This window comes from Drosophila sulfurigaster, chromosome 2R, assembly GCF_023558435.1.
Source record: "Drosophila sulfurigaster albostrigata strain 15112-1811.04 chromosome 2R, ASM2355843v2, whole genome shotgun sequence".
NCBI lineage: Eukaryota > Metazoa > Arthropoda > Insecta > Diptera > Drosophilidae > Drosophila > Drosophila sulfurigaster.
The window spans coordinates 756443-763909 of record NC_084882.1 but is presented as its reverse complement, the minus strand read 5'-3'; the positions used below and the strand labels follow the sequence as shown (position 1 = coordinate 763909).

The following is a 7467-nucleotide window of genomic DNA, read 5'->3' as shown; positions in this document are numbered from 1 at the left end:
TTCCGTGGCTATCGGGTATCTATTCGGCGTGCCTCGCATGGCGGGTAAATGCAGTTATGTGGTTCCAAATGACTTCCGGCCTATTAGCCTAACCTCTTTCCTGCTAAAAACATTGGAAAAGCTACTTGATTTGCACATCAGAAGCAACTCAATGCATCTGTTGTCCCCAAATCAGCATGCTTATACAAAGGGCAAGTCCATTGAGACAGCTCTCCATGCTCTAGTAGCATCCATCGAAAAAGCAGACCATTATAAAGAATATGCCTTGGGTGCATGTCTTGACATTTCAGGCGCCTTCAATAACGTCACTACTGACGCTATTATGAAGGGCCTTACCTCAGTTAACACAGCACCAGCGATCCACAGGTGGGTCAACTGCCTTCTTTGTGACAGGCGGGTGGTGGCTACGTGGGGCGATGCGGCCATTACAAAGGTAGTGCGAGGTGGCACTCCCCAGGGTGGGGTTCTCTCGCCTCTCCTTTGGAATTTGGTCGTAAATAGCCTACTTCAAAAATTCACTAGACGGGCCCCCAAGTTAATTGCCTATGCCGACGACATAATCATTTTGATAACTGGGGAATGCCCAACCACCCTTAGTTTCGTAATGGACCTTACTTTACGGGAAGTTAAAGCATGGGCCGAATCAGCCGGGCTCAGCATTAACGCGGACAAAACTGACCTTATCCTCTTCACGAAGAGGTATAAGGTACCTGCGTGGTCCCCCCCAAAAATAGGCTGCACTATGCTAAAGCCGAGCATAGCAGTAAAATACCTAGGTGTTGTCCTGGACAGCAAACTGTCATGGAAGCTTAACGTGTTAGAAAGGGTGAAGAAGGCCGCCGGAGCCTTGTACATAGCGAAAAAGATGCTTAGTTGCACTTGGGGCCTCTCTCCTAATCTAATGCGGTGGATATACATCTCAGTTGTTCGCCCTATCCTCACCTATGGTGTTCTAGTGTGGTGGCAGGCCACGGAAAAAAGGACGTAACTATCCATCATGGAAAGGACACAGCGTCAAGCGCTACTGTGTATTACAGGCGCTATCAGGTCGACGCCAACTAAAGCCCTCGAAGTAATAGCTGGCGTCGAACTGTTGAACCTATACGCGCAATCCATAGCCGCAAAATCGTCCCTAAGGATTGCCGCTACAGGCAATCTGGGTCTGCTAGGCTATGGTCACAGCGCCATTGGTAGGGAGACTAGTAGAGACTTGGACTATACTATCCCCCTTACCAGTACTGACCATATAAAAACAATATTCTTGGAACCGGACTGCTGGCGGGAAGGGTTATGCATGTTATGTTATATGTTATAAACTCCCAGACCATTGCAGCATCTTCCAGGTGGAAGACTTTGCCATTGGCAAGGCTGCCGAATTGGCTCGGGGTTTACAGCGCAATCATAACTCAATTAACATCTTTGTTGACAGCCAGGCTGCAATAAGATCAATATACTCTGATGTGGTCAAGTCCAAAGTTGTCCTGGACAGCAGAAGATAGAGTCGCAATAGAGTCGCTGAACGCATCTGCGGTCGTGCGTATCTATTGGATCCCAAGCCACCAGGGCATCGATGGCAACGATATCGCAGACTCTCTCGCCAAAGAGGGAGTGGGGCTCGATGTCGGTAACATGTGCAATGTTCCGATATCCCTGCGAACTTTGGCTGGGAAATTGAGGTGCGCTCTAGACTTCAGTGGGACGCTAGCTGGCGCAATGCCAACTCGTGCAAAACTGCAAGGCTGATGTGTGCCTCTACCAACAAAAACTTAACCAATTTCGTCATGCAGCTTTCAAGGAAAGACTGCAGGCTACTGCTAGGCATTTTAACTGGTCACTGTCTGTCTATGTTTTGCCCCGTACAGGGGCAGCCGGTCCCACCTAACCTAACCTTTGTCTAGACCTGAGGCTTTGTTATTGGGTAGATTTTTAATTATTGTTTTAACTTCGTTAAGAGTTACTGGGCGAAAGGTGGGATTTTGGTAATATTGATAGATTCTTCGATTTGCTGCCTTTGTTGTGGAGTATTTAGGAGAAGAGGTTTGAATCTTGATCTTAGTTGCATCGAGAAAGCCTCTGCTCTTTCTTGGGCTCTCTGGCACCATGCGCTATTATCATTTTCAGTTTCTGTGTAGTGTTTTACTGTCAAGTTTGAGGCTGGTTGTCGTTTAATTTGTTTTGTGAATTTCCATTATTTTTGGACTCTTAGCAGTCAATGTGTGTTGTTTAAGCTCCTTTTTTACTGTTGATAAGAGCCTTCTTTAACTGATTTGACGCAATTTTATTGAGGTTTCTGGCAGAGTTATTTCTACGTATGAGGTGATTATATTTGTTGCATTTTTTAATGGTAAGTAGATTTTGTATGCGACGGATTGGGGTGTATGATACACCGTGTATCTTATTCGGAATCTATTGTGTAGAGGAAGGTGTGAGAAAGGGTTCGATGCAAATGCAGCAGCTTGGTGAATATTGCGGGTAAGTATGTCTACTGCATCATCTATGTCGTCTGTAGACGTTATTTCTGTGTTCAGGTGAGTATTTTGGTTAAGACAAAGAAGAAATTTTTCGACAGAAGCGTTTTTATGTAAAAGAAGTGTTTTAATTGGTATTATTTAAGGTGTTTTTTTGTAGGTTAATGAGTAGAGGAAGGTGGTCGGAGCCTAGATCAAGAGTGGATTGGATTTGAAGGGATTCCACTGTAAATACCAAAATCAATGGCTGAGGGTCTTTTTCGTTGATCATAAAGGAAATGTGTGGGAGAGCCAGTAGAGAGGATATTGTAGTTCTTATACAGTTTAGGAGTTGGATGCCTCTCGGGCAGGCAGAGAATTACCCCACCATTGGTGTTTGGCATTCCAGTCACCTGCCACTCTGCATTGTATTGAATGCTTCGCAGGTGAGTCCTCTGAGTGGAGGGCAGTAAATGGCTGCGATGTATATGTTGGGTGCATACTTCAGGGTAATATTTATGGTTGTGCACTGTATTCCTTGAGTGATGAATGGGCATTGTGCTGTGTGGTTTATTATAATCATGGTTCCGCCTCGCTTTTGATTTGATGGATGGTTGGCATGGTAGGTTAGATATCCATTAATTTGGATGAGGTTATCTGAGGTTGTGAGATTGCTTTCAGAGATGAATGCTATGTCTATTTTATGAGATAGTATGTGGTCTTCGAGTTCTGAGATTTTGTTCATGATACCAGCTGCATTCCAGGTAAGAATCCTAATGTTGTCAGGTTGAAGTGAGCGATTGGTAGACATTGTAAAGCCTGTATATATTTGGTTATTTTGTAGAGTAAAGGTAGTCAGTCCGGATTAGTAAGTTTCCCAATTTGAATAATTATATTTATAGGGTCAAATCTACTCTCATAATTTTAATTGTTTCAAAGGTAATAGCTTATTATCCAGAAGTAAAATGTTAAATCAAATCCAATCAAATTCATATAAAACCTAATCACGTTTAATCAAATCAATCAATCACGTAAAATCAAATCTAACTAAATTAAATCAAATCAAAACAAAGCCAATCGAATCAAATCAAAACAAATCAAGTTGGATCGGAAGAAATAAAATAGAATCAAGTCAAAATCCAATGTAATACGAAATTTTTCGGGGTTTGGGCATGCGTGTGAGGGGTGCTTTCCAACGTATTTGAAGCATGTGAACTCTCTTGCCTTGCAGTCCTTCAGCACATGATCAAAACCTTGGCACTTGTGACATTGATAAGCCTTTCTTTTGGTGTTTGGAAGTTCTATTGTGACTTTGTATGTGCCAAGGGTTTTTATATTTAGTGCGATTTTATTGTTTTCTTGGTTAACGAGATCTGCTTTAAAGGCATTGGTAGGTTGACCTGAAAAACCTCCCTTTATGTTTGTGATGTGGCAAGGAGTATGTCCGATCTTTTTTAGTTGCTCCGAAATCTAGTTTATATCTGTTGAAGCGTGGAGTCCCTTTATTATGATTCTATATCTTTGTAGATCATTGCTGTTTGGTATTTTATAATTGATTCTCTCGTCGAAACAAAGTTTTTGGATCCCAACATGGGTGGCCGAGTCTGTAGCTTGGATCTCAAGACCAAGTCCCTTGTTTGCTCTAGCTCGGAACTTGTTTCCAAATAGCTGTGCAGCCATACTTATGAGAACTGTCGCGTCGGCGATGTATGGGATGATTATGTTTAGGGGTCTATTTTCAACATTGTCATTGCTTATATCAGATTGGAGTCCCAGAACGACAGGAGTACCGCCGTCCTCCTCCCTACTGACGCTCTCGATGTCAACAATACACTCTTCATTACTATTATCCATGGCTGGCCCCAGCTGCTTTTTAGGGTTTTTTGGGGTGGGCTGGGAGAAATAAATCTCTTTTTGGGAGTAGAGTTCAGTTTCAGTTTTAATTACTTTAAAATCCGGTTTTTATCCAGAAACTTTCTGGCTTGTTCCTTGATTTCTTGGAGGACTTCATCAGGGTTAGGGTTATTACTTTTGGGGGTAACTACGATGTTACTGGTAATGATTGCTTTGTTCTCGGGTCGATTTGGCATTTTTTGTTATTCTGTTTAAACTAGAGGTGCAGAAATATCGATATTATCGATGTTTGCCAATCATCGGAGCCACCATCGATGTTTTTTCACACAATTCTGGGCTTGGTAGCAGCAAACAAATAAATTGTAAGTAAGAGAAGTTTTTAATTGTTTTTCTATAATTAACTAAATATTTAATTCAATGAAGGGTTTCTAGTCGTGGTGTTGATTAATGTGGATGGATGCAGGATGGACAACAACCTGAAAAGTAAGTTTTCAATCATTGCAGTCCAAGCTACAAATTTACTTACACACATACATACATGAATTTTTAAATTTGGCGCAAAATTAAGTCATGTCGCAACCAATTGGCGCCAAGACCTTGATTTATGTTAATGATAAAATATTCAGAATAACATATAATATACATACTAACATACTTTATTTATTTATTTGTTTAATAGGAGCTGGATCGTCAGATTCTTTAGAGTTGGAGACAGAAGCAAAACGGAAAAGAGAGCGTTCGATAGCTTGGGACCATTTCAAAAAGGGGACTGATAATAAACATGGCATTTACAACTAATGCGGTAAATGGCTGAAGACCGGTGGCAATACCACAAACCTGCTTGACCATCTCAAGCGCATGCATCAAAGTCGCTTAAGCACTGAAAGGGGAGAAATGCCTATGACGATGGCAAATTTTTTAAACAAGGAGTCGTTCTATGGCAGTGACTCAGCGATCAAAAAGAGACTTGATCAGAAAGTCCTTAAGATGATTGTCAAAGACGTGCGACCATTCAGTTTCGTACATGATGAAGGTTTTGTGGAACTCATGCAAAAGCAGTCCCCCGCTATAAAGTGCCAAGCCGAACTTATTTTAGTGATGTGATGTTTCCCAGGGAATATGATTAGCTACAGCAGAAAGTGCGTTCCGTATTGGATAAAGTAAATTATGTAAGTATAACAAAAGATCTTTGGACATCTGCAAGTAACGATGGTTATATTACCATAACATGCCATTTCGTGAACCAGAATTTTAAATTGAACTCTGCAGTGATATCTACAGCTCCTTTGATATCGCCATCAAATCACAACGCACAAAATATTGCGGACTCAATAAAATTGGTGTTGGCTCAGTGGCGTTTGTTATCAAAGGTTGTTACAGTCACAACAGACAATGACAGTACGATGAAGAAAGCGTGCTTGGCATATTGCACATTGGGATGAAAGGCCTTTATTTTGGCAAAAACCTAAAAAGTTCATGTTAATATATCAATAATGTTGCAATTATTTCAAGCTTAGAAATGTCCCTAGACATCGAAAATATTTAATTTGAATTTTATTGCGCAGCCTTCGTCTTGCACCAGCTGTTTAAAGTCAGCTGTTCTTGCCACGTTGTGCGTGCAAGCTTGCTGACTAGTAAAATTTCTTAATTTTGGCGTTGTCGTATTTTTAAACAGTTTGACTTATTAAAATACCTTAAATTGGAAAATGTTCTTCATGGTATGTAGAAAATATTTGTATAAGTTTTTAATTATATTTGTTTTTGTATTGTCATGTTTTTAATGAAATACGTAAGCATTAGTTTTGTTGGTTCTAACCTTAAAATATTTGTGTTTCGTGGAGCATATCTAGCAAGAAACAACAGATAACAAATAACAACTTATGTGGTAGTATGAGTTATTATGTGTATATTCAGGTAGCATTTAATTAATTTGCGGGAATTTGCGGGGGGGTTAAATATTTCAATAGATACAAGCAAGGTTTCTTTTCGTCGGGGTGACTAACTAAAAATTTGGCTGGATTCAAATCGCAATGTCAAGGCCTCTTTTGACTGGGTAATTCCAAATGATTTTCCGGAAAACGATTTAGAGGTGATTAAAAACAAAAAAAATAAAAAATTAAAACTAAAAAATAAAAAAATAAAAAAATCCGAAATTTACAAATAATATAAGCAGCAAATTCTCCAAGTTTCAACTTTCTAGCTTTAAAATTACGGTTATGGCCAAAATAAAGGCATTTCATCCCAATGTGCATTGTATAAACCTACTGGTGCAAGATGTTTTGAAAATCGATGTTGTTAGTAAAATTCTTTGTAAGTGTAAGGGAATAGTAACCAATAGTAACAAAGCACTATAGCCGCTGCAAAGCTAAAAGAAGCACATACAACTGAAAAGCCGCTAACATTAATACAGGAAGTAGCAACAAGATGGAACAGCGCTTATGAGATGATTAAAAGGTTGTTAAAACTGAACGAATATGTTACTTTAACTTTGATTAAACTGCGAAATGCACCGGCGCCGATTACAGAAGATGAACGCGAAGTTTTAAATGTTTCCGTATAGCTGATCATTCCCGTTATCACAGAGATTCATCATAAAATTAATCACTTCAATACAAGCACGATTGAAGGGAAATTAATACTTGACTATATTGAGAAACGTTTAGTTGATAGGTTAAACAACTTTTAAGTCCGAACAGCAACTCTAATTGACCCCCGCTTTAAAAAGGACGCCTTTCTTAAGTCATCAAACGCAGATTTCGCAGCCAAAGCGTTGGAGCAGGAATTGATGTTCGCAATGTCCATCCATCCACGACGTCAACCAACACCACCACCAACCTCAGAAGAAGGATCACGCAAGTTCACATTTTTAAAAAAACAAAAATAATGAAAAAGTGCACCCAAGCCGTGCCGATGCAATAATGGCACTAAGACAACACATCGAAAAAGAAATCCTTTAGAGAAAATGAAGACCCTCTAAAATATTGGGAGGTAAGACTTTAAAATTATTATGCGAAATATGCTAAATAACAATTTTTTTATAGATGAGTACTGATGACTGCTCTTTAAAATTTGTTGCAGCCAAATACTTGAGTATACAAGCCTCGTCATGCGAATCCGAAAGAGTGTTCAGCAAAGCTGGGCAAATAATTAGTGGCCGCAGGACAAG

General features: G+C 39.9%; 1 long non-coding RNA gene across 1 annotated transcript; it reads left to right on the top strand.

Annotated features, from left to right (window-relative positions):
- Positions 1–4464: 4464 nt before the first annotated feature.
- LOC133838830 (uncharacterized) lies at positions 4465–5713 on the top strand. Its single transcript, XR_009894005.1, has 3 exons — positions 4465–4784; positions 4981–5470; positions 5571–5713. It is a non-coding gene; the product is annotated as an uncharacterized LOC133838830 (long non-coding RNA).
- The last annotated feature ends 1754 nt before the right edge of the window (positions 5714–7467 follow it).